This window comes from Pipistrellus hanaki, assembly GCF_964339955.1.
Source record: "Pipistrellus hanaki genome assembly, chromosome: X".
Taxonomy (NCBI): domain Eukaryota; kingdom Metazoa; phylum Chordata; class Mammalia; order Chiroptera; family Vespertilionidae; genus Pipistrellus; species Pipistrellus hanaki.
Genome location: NC_140524.1, coordinates 11,622,188 through 11,636,184, shown reverse-complemented (window position 1 = coordinate 11,636,184; position 13,997 = coordinate 11,622,188). Strand labels below are relative to the sequence as shown.

The window sequence follows — 13,997 nt, the reverse complement described above, 5'->3', positions numbered from 1 at the left end:
GGGCTAGAGTGAGGAGAAAGCTCACCTTTGAGAAAGGTATCCTTTGAGAAAAGAACAGCTGTAGACAGTTCTATGTGCATCCAATCTCTGCTATGTGAAGTCTCTGTTTTAGGTCAAATTAATTCTTTCTCAATTCGAGGTGACCCCAGATTCTGCCATACAAGTTTGTTGTAGAAGAGTTCACGCTCACCATCTCTATGTTTTCTGATTTTGCGGAGCTATTTCTTCTTAGCACTGACCTTTACAGACTTAAAAATGCTTTGTTAGAGACACCGATTCATTATTGGAGTTTTCTGCCTCTGACAGTCAGTCAGCTCCTTGGCTGTGTTAGTGGCTTCTCTCTGGGCCCCCTGGGGGCCTGGCCTCTCCTTCCAGCACAGAGAGTAGGGGAACCCACAGCTGCAGGCTTTGAGGGGGTAACATATTACTCTTGGCTCAAGGCATCACCCAGAAGCAGGAGGAGCTCCCTCTTGGGCAGCCCAACTACTGGCTCTGACTCCGCAGCTCCAGAGCTCCTCAGCCAGAGGAGGTCTGGCATGATTTGAGTGGGCTGCTTGTGAAGTCGGCAGGGGCCTCAGCATGGCTTGGTGGGCTGGGCTGGGCCAGTAGCAGCAGGGGCTGGCAGGGGTTGACAGGGCTGGCTTGGGTGTTAAGAATAGCTCTCTTTTCTTTTTTGTTTTCATTAGTGTTTTTTTTTTTATTACGAAAGTAATACCGTCATAAAAATTCAAAGAGTGGAGAATGGAATAAAGAGAAAACTCAAAGTACAAGTACCTTCCCACTCAGCCCACACAAACCCACTGCCTAGCGGCAGCTGCTCAAACCAGTGTCATATGAAACCTTCCAGATACTTTCTAGCATATACAAACACAAATATAAGGGTGTACTTTTTGAAAATCACTTTCTTAAGAAAAAGAGATATATTAAAAAAAACAAACACTACAGAATACATTTTTTAAAAAGTAAAAGTAACTTCAAACTCATCTCCTAAAGATAACAAGTGTTAACATTATTAAAGGTGTTTCTCAATGCCTTCGGACAAATTTACAGAAATGAAGTAATGCTATACTTGCTGTCATGAATCTTATGAAAAAATGCTTTCCCCGCTTGTTTAAGAACATATTATAGGCATTTCTCAGGTCCCTAACTAGAGACCTATAATCATCACTTGATCAGCTGCATATTAACCTGTGATGAATTTTGAACACACCTATGGATAAAAATGTAGACTAAATGTTAGCACTTAAAAAATATTTTATTGATTTTTAAAGAGAGGGGAAGGGAGAGAGAGGGAGAGAGAGAGGAATATTGATATGAGAGTGAAACATTGATTGGCTGCCTCCTGAATGCCCCCTACTAGGGACCAGGGATTGAGCCTACAACCCAAGCTTATGCCTTGACTAGGAATGGAACTAGCAACCCTTTGGTGCACAAAATGATGCCCAACCAACTGATGCCTGGCTAGGGCATTACCAGTTTTTACTATCATAAAAAATATTGCAATGAGAATACTACTACTTGTGTTTCTTACTTCCAATAATACAACTTGAAACTGCAATGAACTAGCACTTTGCATTTACTACATTGGCAACAATAACACATCTGACAACAAGTGTTGGCAAGGATATTGAGCACTGGACATTCTCAGACATTGCTGACAGGAAAAAAATCAATGCTCTGTTATCAGTTTGAACATGCATGTATCCTATGACCCGGCCTTTCTACTCCTGGGTATCATATACCCCTAGAGCAGTGGATCTCCAAGTGTGATTTTCCAATCAGTAGTATCAACATCAGCTGGGATCTAGTTAGAAATACTAATGATTCCTAAACAAATCAGAAACTCTGGAACTGAGGGCTAGCACTATAACAAGCTCTCAAAGGGGATTCTGATGCCCATCAAAGTTTGACAACCATTTATCTAGAGAATTTCTTGCCCATGTAATCAGGAGATGTGTAAAGAATGTTTAGAGCAGTGTTGTTAATGGCAAAACCACTAGGAATTCTCCAACTAGTGGAGTTGGGGAAAAAAGTAGGAAGATTTCTGGATCTATTGGGAAGGCTGGAGGATTTCCTGACAGATAGGATGTGAGGAGTGAAAGAAAGTGAAGAGTCAAGGATCACACCAAGGTTTTGGGCCCCAGCCACAGAAGGATATGTGGCTATCAATTTTGGTGAGGACAGCTGCAGGAAGAATGGATTTGGAAGGGCTGGTAAAGAGTTTGGTTTGGAACACCAAGTACAATACCTAATAGGTATGCAAGTGGAGATATCAAATAGACCTTGGGATATAAGAATCTGAAATTCCGGGGAAAGGCTGACTTGGAATTGTTAAGTTTAGGAGTCACTAGCCTTCAGATGGTATTTAAAGACAGGGGATGTGGACAATGAGAAGAGGCCAAAGAAGACTTAATGGGGCCAGTGGAATAGGGGGGAAAGTAGAAGAGTAAGAAGTCCTGGAAGCCAAGGGAAAAGTGTTTCCAGAAGGAATATGTCTTATGTCAAATGCTGTTCACATGTCTAGTAAAATGAGAACTTAAAACTGATCATTGGATTTAACAAGTTGAGAGCACTGGTGGCATTGGCAAGAGCCATTTCTGTGATATTCTGGAAGAGATAGAAAGAAGAAAAATCAGAGACGAGGAGTATAGATAATTATCTTCAGGACTGTTTCTGAGAAGGGGAAAAGGAAATAAATAAATGGAAGGAAAGGTGGGATTTAAAAAAAGCTTTTTTTGTTTGTTTGTTTTTTTGTTATGTTCATTAACCCATTTATTATAGGCTCACAACATTTCAAACTGTGGAGCTTCTATTGGTCTTTCAATCCCTTCAGTCTTCTGATGGCTGACTTTACTGTGATGGCAGAAGTGGTGTAGATCCAGGCACCAACAACAACTGTTTTCATGCAGAAACCACAGTGCCAGATCCCCACGGCTCACCTCTTCATCTTGGTTTTGCCTCAGAAGGAGCAAGTATACTTGGTGTGCTGGCTGATTTCAATTTTTTAAATTTAATATTATTGTTTAAAGTATTACATAAAATAGTACATATACCTCCTTTTTCCCCCCAATGACCTTCCCCCAGCCTCCCCTACCCCCTGTCACATGCCCTCATCCCACCCCCCAGTGTCTTGTGTCCATTGGTTTAATTTTCTTCACCATTTTCCTGAGGGAGGCACCATAACAGTCCATATTTACTGATGATTTCTAACCTTCTTGGTGCATTTAGCAATGTCGCCGGAAACTAGGTAGGACGCTGAGAGCAAGCTTTTTTTTTTTTTTTTTTTTTTTTTTTATGGTGAGAAGAATTATAGAATGATCCAGCTAAGAGGAAATTATTGATGACTTGGAAGAAAGGGAGAAATGTTAGCCAGATGTCCCTGAATAGGTGGCAAGAGATGTGATTAAGGGCACAAGCAGAGAAATTTTCCTTTCATCTCAAGCCAGGACAGGTCATCCTGAGTATCAAGACTGAAGATAGAAGGCATAGATAATGGTGCTGGCTGGTGGGTAGATGTTTATGTGCATCACATTTTGCATACTATATATGTATACCATTTATATATCAGATAATAAAAGTAATTTTTAAATGGCAGTGTTGCTGGGTCAAAGGAAGTCCTCTTTGTTCCTTTTGTTACATATTTTGCCAGCCCAGAAAGGTCACAGCAATTAATACACCCACCCCTATGGCCCCCTGGGATATGAGAGTAAACCATTTTTCCACATCCCACGTAACCCATGTTTTGCAGATCTATTTTAACTTTTGCATATCTGATTCAGGGGTTGGAATAGTTGAATTTCCTTCATATATTAATGGACTTCAGCAAGTCTTCATTTGTGAATTGTCTGTTCCCGGTTTCGCCATCCCATTTTCCTATTGCTTGCTTTGAAAAGAGCCCTTTTTTATTTTAGGAAGATTAAGCCTTTGGCTGTCATATGTGCTACAAATAATTCTTCCTCATTTGTCATTTGTCTAACGACAGCTATGGTGGGTTTTGCCATACAGAAGTTTTTAATTTCTCTCTCTTTTATGGTTTCTGGTTTTCATGACATACTTAGAAAGGCTGTCCCCACCCCAAGATTCCTTCTAGGACTTTTATGGTCTTATTTTATTTTTTTACATTAAATTTCTAAGCCATCTGGAGTTTATTTCTGTGTGGAGTATGAGGTAGGAAATCCAATCTCCTTCCCCCCGCCCCCAGTCAGTACACAGTGCAACATCATCTATTGAATGATATACTTCTAATCCACTGATTTGAAATGTTACCTTGATTATACACTGCATTTGAAAGTAAATTTTATTTTTTCTTCTATTCATTTTGCAAATATCCCTTGTGTATCTACTCAGTACCATACCAGGCACTTGGGGGAGCAGGCAAGCACAAGATGTGTTTCCTACCTGCAGGAAGAAGGGAGAAGAGAGACAGGAGATAGTGACTGCCAGATAATGAATGCTGGGCATAAGTGCAGCCCAGGAAGAGACACTTAACTGGGTCTTGTGCTTAGGGATGATTTCTTGCTAGATGCATGAGTATAGTAGGGGTTAACCAAGGCAAGAGGAATTCAGTCAACAATAAGGTTTGGAGACAGACAACAAAGCTTATGTGGGAATCAGCAAGAAGTGCAGTATGGTTTCATTGTGCTGGGAGCTTGGAGCTTGAGAGTTTGGAGAAGAAACGAGATCCATAGCAGGCACCAGCCCTGGACAGGGAGAGGGAAAGATGAGTCTCAGATGACACTTCAGTTTCCAGCTTGGACAGCTGGACTAATAGTCACCTTATTGCCCAGACAGAGAACACAAGGGGAGATCATTCTGGCTGATTCGTGGAAAATAGATGCAGCAGAGCAAAAGGAGAAAACTGGGAGACCAGGGAGGAGCTGACCAAGGATAGTTGCTTGAACTAGGATGGTGGTGGCAGTGGAAGTAGGGAGAAGTAGTGGGGTATATTTTGGAAGTAGAGCTGCAATTAGGACTTGCTGATTAATTGAATGTGAGAAATGAGGGAAAGAAAGAAAAAGAGGAGGTACGGGTCAGAAAGTAGAAGGCCTATGCTAGACATTCTAGAGGTGATGACAGGATGCAGGCTCTATCTATAGGAAGAAGTGGCTGCAGTGTAGTTGACTAGGTCTTCAGAGATGTCAAGGTCGAAGAACTGGGAGGCCTGAGAGTGAATGGATGTTCCACAGGCATGGATACTGAAGTCACACATTCATTCACTACTCCACCTCATTGCTATCCTGCCCCCATCCCTCCCAATCACTTCCTCATATTCAGTGAGGTATGGAGGGAAAGGAAGAATGTGTGAAGATTTACCTGATTTTTGATATGTTAGTCAGTTAGCCTGAGCATCATGGAAGATGAGATTTTCATCCAAGGGCAGATTAGTCTATCCAAGGTAGGTGGGATATGGGGAAAGGAAGACTCTCCCCGGGGGAGGCTGAAGGGGTACCTTGCTTAGTGGAGGGTGTCCAGCTTCAATTAAGGAAGAAGTGAAGCAGCTAGAGTGCCTCTGTCCTCCAGAACTTTCTGTGATTATGGAAACGCTCTCTATCTGTGCTGTGCCACACGGGGACAATTGAACACTTAAAACTGGACTGTTGTGACTGAGCCACTGAATTTTCCATTTTATTTAGTTGTAGTTAATTTAAATTTAAATAGTCACATGTGGCCAGTTGGCAACTATAATGGCAAGTAGAGCTCTAGAGATATGTGCTGGTTAGGGAGCTGTGGTCCTCAAGGTGACAACAGGGCAGATGGAGAGGAGAGGAAAGGGAGGAGAGCACAATGCCAGAGATCATAGAGCTATTTGGTTGAGTTCATAGTCCCCAAAAGAGGTTACTGGGGCCAAGAGGGATGGATAGGGGCCAGGTGATGAGAGCCAGTCCTTCCATCTATGCTGAGAAGATTTGAATTTCGACTAAGGGGCGACTTTGGCCAGCAGCCCCTTGTCCAGCTTAGATGGGCAAGGAGGCAACCTCCAAACACTTCTCCCCTCTACTCTCTCAAAGGCTGGAGGAAATCAAGGCCGCTGAGCACCCTGGAAGGGAGGTTTCCAGAAAAGACCAACAGAGAAGCTTACATCCTATAAGAGGTAAATCACAGTAACTTGGCTCTCCTGTGTGAAGGGGTTTCAGGGATCCACTGCATTTCCCCTCCCCAGGTGGGGATTTCCCCAAGTGCAAGGGCAATGCTTAACCATAAGGAACAAATCAGCAACTCTTGGAGTTGGACAGACCATCAGGTTTCTGTGGCCTCGGCTTCCCCAGCCAGCGGTTTTGCCAAGCTAGGCTTAGCAGGGCCCCTAAGTAAAAACTCCCTCCCTCTCCAGACAGATCTAACGTTCAGAAGTCCATTTTCCCATGCATACTGCATCCCCCTGCCAGGTCTTCCAATCCAGGGCTCCAGTCAGTTCTGGGGGCACTACACAAACCCCAATACTGACTCGGGCTTCCTGTTTCTTCAACAGGTGGTGGCTTCTGCACCTTTTCTCTTCTGGACCTGGGCTCACAATACCTAGTGGGCATCAGAGGGGCCTGGAGCCCAGGCTGCTTCTGAGACAGGCTGGGCCCCCTCTGGGGGTGGAGCTTGGGCCAGGCTCAGGGACATGGCTCCCAGCAAGGCCAGCTGATTCCCCAGGCTGCTGACAGACTAGACCCTCAGCATGGCCCCTTGGTGGGAGTGGCTCAGCTCCAGGGATGAGGGGGCGCTGGGCAGGGAGCCTACTGTCTCCTCCTCATGACTTCCCTTCCTCCTTATCCCAGGAGCCTCCGTGCCGGCCAACTGTACTAAAACTCCGGAAAACCATGGCGGGGAGGTTTTCCAATTAGAACATTCTTTTTCCGATCTGTGGATGATTCTTAAAGCAGCAAAAAGCCATTCTTCAGGGCATGTGGGGATTATCTGCCAGCGGGGCTTTGGCTCGGCTTGCGCATTCGTCCTCTAGAGGCCTGGACTGGGGCTGCTTCACAGCCAAAGACAAAAAGCAGTCTGCATTCTGGGGCATCAGGTCACAAAGGCCAAGACTGATGGTGGAGCAGTTCCTGGGCTTATTCAAAGTAGTAGATTCAAAAGGCAGCGGGAAGTTCAGGATGCAGGGGTGGGAGATGTCCCAGTGGCCAGGGAGGCCTGCTTGCTTGACCTCCCTGCTCCCAGTGGAGCCACTGTCCACAGAGCATGAATCCGTGTCCTTGGAGCTGAACTGGTCTGCCTTCTGCACCAGACTGGGAGTTATTCCAAGCCAAGACTGGGGGTGGTAGTGCGTTGGAGGAAGGAGGCCCAAAGGGGGCATTTGGTGACTGAGAATATGTGTGAATGCCAGGGAGGGGGACCAGTCCCTTAGCCAGAAATGCAGGCTGATGGTGGGGCAGAGGGGCTCCAAATGCAAGACCAGGCAGGCAGGGTCTCACTCAATGTGCTGACCCTGCAGGTTCAGGTCTCTAGGGGCCATTGTGGTGCAGCCACACTTGGGGACCCTTGCTCCCCACCCCCACCCCGGGGGACCCACTCTACTTGGAGCCTGTGAAGTCACCCAGCAAGTGGAAACTGGTTGAAGAGCTTAGAAGGATGAGGCGGCAGGGCGGGCCCTGGAAGGGAGGGAAGGAGGGGATTAGGGTGCAAACAGGAGCCCAGCCCTTCCTACACATGAACCTGAGCACCCAGACTGGGTTGGGGCTCCATTCAGAACAAGTGGAGCCCTGGTTTTAGTCCCAGCTATGCCTCAGGCTGCCTATGTGACCCCAGTTTGATGCCATCCCTCTCTGGACTTGTTTCTCAAATTACACAGTGGCAGAGTTTGGGTTAGTTGTTTGTCTCTAGTGCCTTCTGGTGTGGGGAGACTGCCTGGGTTGGCGTTGAGGCCTGACAGCTTTCAGTACCCCATCCATCATCCCGCTCCCTAGCCTGGGAAATCTTAAGCTAGACTAGCATGCCTGAGTGTCATTCCCAGCCCTGGAGATCAGAGGGGCCTTCCTGGATCTTGTGAGCATTGCTGGCAAATTCTTTCTAAACAGCCACCTATCCCTGTACTCATCTGCTTGCTTCAACCTGGCTTTCCAGAGAATCTATTTCCATTGTTTGCTCATGGGCTATGGCCTCACTTGGCATAGGGGACCTCTCCACTCCTGCCTCAACTTTCTAGACCTCTTCCCTACACAGGCAGTCAAGCTTACCCCACCCTTAACCCCACCCTACTTAGGAGCACCACCTAGGAGCCTTCATGTCATTGGGGAGACTGCCTGAGATTCGGGCTTCAGGAGGATTCTGCCAGAGCCTGGCCAGCCTTAAAGCTGAAGATAGGGGCCAAGACACAAAAGAAGCTGAGAGTAGACAAGAATGGGGCCAAGTTCAAGCCAGGCAAGTGTAGCTAGAGCCTAGACTTGGAGCAGCCATCAACCACCAGGGTCTTGGCCCTCAAATTCTAGGCCAAGGAGAATTTATGAAGGAGCAAATGTTGCGACTGAGGATGGTTAGGAGGTCACCACAACTGAACATCTTATGTAGGGGCCTGGTGGTATGAGAGCAGTTGGTGTGTCTGGATTCAGGTGCCTGAGGGCAAGGAGTCAAGGAGGAGGCTGATAAAGTTGGCAGGGATCCTGAAGCTTGGATGAGGTGGCTAGGGGTGGCTCTAGCAGGGGTGGGGGCATTCTACTGGAGCAGTGAACAAGTGGGCAGGGCAGGGCAGGATAGGGTAGGGCAGTGACTGTTCAAGTCAAACCCGTTTGCAAGTGAGATCAGCTGCAGGGCCTGGCAGACTAGCAGGGAGGGAGGAGTTGAGGAAAGGCTGGTCCCTTTGGCTGACACTATAGTGGTGGATCTGGCCTGGGCGAGGCTGAATCACCTGGGACATGGGAAGAGCTTGAGGCCCTAGGGAAACCCATCTGATGCTCTCCCCTCACTAACTGGCCATTGGTGGCTTGGGACACCACTCTTGATTGTGCTCTCTAGCTGGCCCACCCAGACATAGGGCTCTAGAGTGAACTTGCCCATTCCCAGTGGTGGCATTGAGAAGGAAGGACACCCTCTTCCTCACCCCTACATCAAATCCATCACCATGTCCTTTACATTCTATCTCTTCAAGATAGGGTCTCTTGAAGGGGATGTGACACACTCTACGTCTCATGTTTAGGAGCTAGGATGCCAAGCCAGATACATCCATAGCCACCAGCAGCTCAATGCGGGAGTAGGGCAGGAAGGTGATAGATGTTGGCCACCAGACTGGAAGCATAAAAATGGTTGTTGGTCTTAACCAATTTGGCTCAGTGGATAGAGCATCGGCCTTTGGACTGAAGGGTCCCAGGTTCAATTCTGGTCAAGGGCATGTACCTTGGCTGCAGGCACATACCCAGTGGGGAGTGTACAGGAGGCAGCTGATCGATGTTTCTCTCTCATTGATGTTTCTAACTCTCTATCTCTCTCCCTTCCTCTCTGTAAAAAATCAATAAAAAATATTTTTTAAAAATGATTGTTGGCCAGAGACAGAGATGAACCGAAGTGACTTTACACTGACTGGTCAGATTTTTATGATCTGACCACTCAGTGAATCCTATCTAATAAAAGAGAAATATGCAAATTGACCATCACTCCAACACACAAGATGGCCACCCCCATGTGGTCAAAGATGGCTGCCCCCATGTGGACACAAGATGGCCACAACAAGATAGCCTGAAGGGCAGGGCAGTTGGGGGCGATCGAGCCAGCAGGAGAGGACAGTTGGGAAGACCCAGGCCTGCAGGGGAGGGCAGTTGTGGGGGACCAAGCCTGCAGGGGAGGGCAGTTGGTGGGGAATAGGCCTGCAGGGGTGGACAGGTCAGGGGGACCCAGGCCTGCAGGAGAGGACAGTTGGGGGAAACCCAGGCCAACAGGGGAGGACAGTTAGGGGCGATCAGGCTGACAGGAGAGTGGTTAGGGGGTGATCAGGCTGGCAGGCAGAAGTGGTTAGGGGCAATCAGGCAGGCAGACAGGCTAGTGGTTGGGAGCCAGCAGTCCTGGATTGTGAGAGGCATGTCCAACTGCCCATTTAGGCCTGATCCTAGTGGACAGTCGGGCATTCATAAAGGGTCCCACATTGGAGAGGATGCAGGCTGAGCTGAGGGACATACCCCCCAGTGCATGATATCCGTGCAAGAATAGGCTTTCTTTCTCCTGGTTTTGCTCCTGGCTGCTCAGGAGCCAGCAACTTTCCCATTCCTGTAGCTCCCTCTACTCCCCTCCCTCCCCCTCATAGTAGGCATCGCCAGGCTGCTCCATGCCTGCATATGCAAATTAACCTGTCATCTTTGTTTGGTTAATTTGCATACACACTCCTCATTGGCTGTGGGCATAGCGGAGGTATGGTCAATTACATGTTTGTCTATTATTAGGTTTTATATATATTAAAGGCCCAGTGCACGAATTTGTGCATGGGTGGGGGTCTATCCAGCCTGGCCAGAGGGAGGGCACATGGGTGGTTGGCTGGCCTGCCTGCTGGTTGAACTCCTGGTCAAGGGGACAATTTGCATATTAGCCTTTTATTATATAGGATATACACTGAGTGGCCAGATTATTATGCATTCAGAGATCATAATAATCTGGCCACTCAGTGTATATACAACCCCTTTACACCCCACATATATTCACACAGACACAGGGCCACCTCCTCCAGGAAGAGAAGAATGAAGGCAGTTTCCAGAATGTCAACACCCCTCAGTCTTCTGTAAATTCTCTCTGACACCCTGTGCTGGTCTCCATACCCCAGTGATGACTCAGACAGGGCCCTGCCTGCCCAGACTTCACCATCCAGAACAAGAAAGGATGGTGGCCAATATGCTAAATGGATGCTATCAGAGGAAACTAGGGGAGCACACAGAAGGAAGTGATCAACTTGACTGAGTAGCCTGTGCAGTCAGGGAAGGATTATGGACACTTGAAATAAGTTTTGTGCAATGACTGAGTTCACTAGTCAGACAAGTGGACAAAAGACATAAAGGGAGTCTGAGCGCCAGGAACAAATGCCCCACAGAGATGGGACTTGTGATGCATTACAAAGCAGAAGGAGGCCAGCATGGTTGGAATGTAATGAATCCAGGGGGGGAGAGGGGGAGTGGCTGTGCCTGCATAGAGGTTGGTGTAGCAGACACCTTGGGCCCCTGAAAGAGTTTGACTTTTATCTTGAGAATGATGGGAAGCCATCAAACAGTTGCAAATGTGGAGCAACGTGTAACTGTTACAGAGACTTCTGTGTGGAGACTATATAGGAAGGAAGGTTAGATCAGAGGCAGAGAGACCAGTGAGGATGGTGGCAGTGGGCTTGGAAAGAAATGCATGGATTGGAGGGCCAATATATCTCAGAGAGATATAGACTTGTTAGGGCTGGATGAAGGAGAACCTGTTGGTCCATCCTTGCAATTCTGTCATTCTGATAGGGCAACTCTTGACCAACTCTACCGTCTCTTAGACTGGCTTAACTATCCCTTGCCTTGAAAACCTCCCCCACCTCCCTAGTGGTATGGTTAGGAGCTTCTTTTGATGCTCCCTCCATCTTAGCTCCCCCCACCACCACAACCCCACCCTATGCCCAGTACCTTGCACATAGCAAGTACTCAGTAAGCTTGACTGAATGATACACGTGCTCAAAAAGCACGAATGGATGACACTGATCAAACTGCACTTGCCCTCGGTGTTTTAATGTGTCTCCCTGCACAGCCTATGCCTTGGACCTTGGCCCTGCTTGCTGACGGGGTGCTCCCTGCTGCTGTGCCTTGGGAGCTCCACGTCCCCCCCAGGATGGCCTTCCAGGATCACTCCGCCAGTGTGGCCTCACTTTCTTCTTCCCAGCCTCTGGGACTTCCTGCATGATCTCAGCCGCCAGCCACTGTTCCCCCCCGCCCCTGCCCCTCTCCCCGCCCCTGTCTGGGATCTCCATCTGTAAAATGGATCTAGGAACAGTAGTTCTCGACAGAATTAACCCGCAGCATCTGTGGAAGTCATTGGCCTCAAACTGGGGCCAGATCACATCAGACGCGGGCAGGGGCGCAACTAGGCAGCCGGGGCCCTTCACGTGGCGGAGGCCTCCCAGTCCGGGGGGCCGGGAGCCTGGAGGAATTTGCCTGGAAGTTTTCCACAGGGGCAAAGCCTTCTGGAGCTCGCCCTGGGCTCCGTGTGGGGAGCCCCGGCCTTGATTTCTCCTGCAGCCCCGCGGGGCGGGTCCGGGAAGGGGCGGGCGGGCCAGGACACTGGCAGGAGAATGTGCGGAATGTGCCAGGCCCATCTACCTACCCCAGGAGAGGGCAGAGGAAGGGGGCCGGACGAGGGGAGGGGCGAGGGGCGAGGCTCCGGGCGCCAGAGAAAACCTGTTTGTTCTCCTGCGGGCGGAGCCCAGTCCGTGTCTCCTCGTCGCCCTGCGCGCTCCCCGCCGCGCTCCGCGCCCTGCGCTCAGCGCCCCGCGCCCCGCGCTCGCCGCCTGGCCCAGCCGAGGGAACCCGCACCCCGCCTCCACCAGACCCTCCGCCCGCCACGCGAGCTGGGCACCTGTGCCAGGTAGGGCTGTCGAGTCGCCGTCGGGGCAGCCCGGCAGAAAGGCAGCAGGGGGCACTGGGCCCCTGCCCAGACTAGTGACAGCAAGGATGGTGACAGGGACAACTCTGGGCTTCAGTTTCCCTATCCATAATCTTCACGAGCTCCAAGCATTCCCCCCCCCCCCCCCCCTGGGCTTCCGCTGGGGAGGCAGTGCACCTGGTTTTCTGCTTTTCACTGTGAGCAAAGAGACTGAGAGAGGCAAAGAAGGCTGGCTGGATTTCTCTGCCCTCTCGCTCTTTCTGTAAGAGGGTTTGATTGTTGGTGAGTGGCCTGGGGCCAGGGTGCTCTGAGAATTAATTGCAGGCCTAAGAATCAGAGAGTCTCAGATTGACTAGTTCACCCTGTGTCCATTTTATAGATGAGAAAACTGAGACCCAGAGTAGGGGCCTCGCAGGTTGCTTGTGAGCCCCTGGTAGATTCCTGGAGGGCCATGGGGAAGGCAGCTGCTCAGACAGAAGGCACCGAATCAGGTGTCACTGGGTGTTATCAACGGGATCTGCAGCCAGCGTGACTCTGTGGCTGGATTGTTTTGATGGGGGCAGGGGGAGCCAAGAGTCTGTCCTCTTTGGAAAGACAGAGTGATATCTCAACTCAAAAAAAAGAGACTGAAAGCTCAGCTTCTCCCTCTGTCCATCTTCCCTGCTACTTCCAAACTGGGGGCATCTGGGCCGCTCCGTCAGTCTAAGGGGGTGACTGGCCAGATCACCTGCCACCCAGGGCTGCTGGGGACTCAGATGCAGTCAGAGGTGGGTGTGTCTGAGCTATGGGGGAGCCAAAGTTCAGTAGAAACTGTTCTTACTCAGCCTTGACACTGTGGAAGGTTGTGCAGCCTCATGTCAGGGCCACAGTCTGTGAACCCCAGAGAAGAGCCCTCACACCCCACCCAGAAGTGGTCGAGGCCCCTGGCACCCAGACCCAGTCTTGCCTTGGTTTCACGGTTCATTGGATTTCTGATTTTGATATTTGGCTGGGGACAGGGAGCAGTGTCCCATAGGCTGATAGGCTTGAACAGTGGGGAGGGGCTCTGGATTCCCACTTCCTCCTCACCAGCTCACATAAAGCTGTGGAGGAAGATTGGGGAGGGAGGGTCCTACCTCTCTGGGGCCTCCACTGCCTCATCTGAAAAATCAGGGTCAGCTCAGAGGCCTCGCTTGCCACTTAGAAGCAAGTGGCCAGGATACATGCACAGACCTTGGGCCAGATGTTTACCTCATCACCTCTGGGCCACTCCAGTGTGGAAAGAAGCAGATGATACCTCTTTCTGAGGTGAGGTGTCACTTGCTCTACCCCCTCCTTTCATCAATTCCCAGCCCCAGCCCTTGTGCCTTCCTGATATGGCCTTCAGAAGCCCTGGCCTGGCTGGGGGTTCCATACTCAACTGCAGTGAGCTTATGGAAAGACACCCAGCCCAGGGTCAGGCACACGGCAGCTGCTCCAGATCTTCT

General features: G+C 49.4%; 1 protein-coding gene across 4 annotated transcripts in view; it reads left to right on the top strand.

Annotated features, from left to right (window-relative positions):
- The first annotated feature begins 12,354 nt into the window (after positions 1-12,354).
- ZNF185 (zinc finger protein 185 with LIM domain) overlaps positions 12,355-13,997 on the top strand; it is a 71,193-nt gene continuing 69,550 nt past the window's right edge. For all 4 annotated transcript variants that reach the window (XM_084871066.1, XM_084871065.1, XM_084871064.1 and 1 more), the window contains exon 1: positions 12,355-12,513. The gene's annotated coding sequence lies outside the window, so the exon portion shown is untranslated. The remainder of the gene's footprint in view (positions 12,514-13,997) is intronic.